This window comes from Penaeus monodon, chromosome 30, assembly GCF_015228065.2.
Source record: "Penaeus monodon isolate SGIC_2016 chromosome 30, NSTDA_Pmon_1, whole genome shotgun sequence".
In the NCBI taxonomy this organism is placed as follows: Eukaryota; Metazoa; Arthropoda; class Malacostraca; order Decapoda; family Penaeidae; genus Penaeus; species Penaeus monodon.
Window position 1 is genome coordinate 19,410,320 of NC_051415.1, and position 589 is coordinate 19,410,908.

The window sequence follows — 589 nt, forward strand, 5'->3', positions numbered from 1 at the left end:
ACCGAATTTTAGACAAATATTGAAAACTTTCCTAGTCAAAAGATATAATTATCTGAAATAAATTATCGAAAAAAGTTTGTTTTTGCTTTTCCAAATACATAATAGTAGAATTCTCGTAACAAATATATCTCCCCTCCTATAAAAAAAATATTATTCTGAGGCCTCCTGCCTGCAGGGAGCGAGTCTGTCATTGCATTGCTAGAAACATGTAGAAGATACGTGATAAGTTTACATATCAGAGTGTTTTGTGATTCTGCAACATCACTGAATCTTAAGACACCAACTTGCTCGATTCCCTTTATGAGTGTGAAGTTGTTCAAGCGTATCTGCCTCGTTTCCAAATGGATAATTATCTATTCATTCTGATCTGTCTCTATTGTAGCACAAAATAACTGAGGAATCTATCCGGAAATTTATCTTGTATCTTAACTGTAACTATAATCTCTGTCTTTATATAATCAGTAAAGCATTAGTATTTCTGTCGGATTATTTCGATTATAAATGCTCTCTAACCTTATGTCTCTCATTAATCATTTATAGTTATTGCACTTATAAGATTATTGATTGATTTTTTTTTCTTGAAGAATCG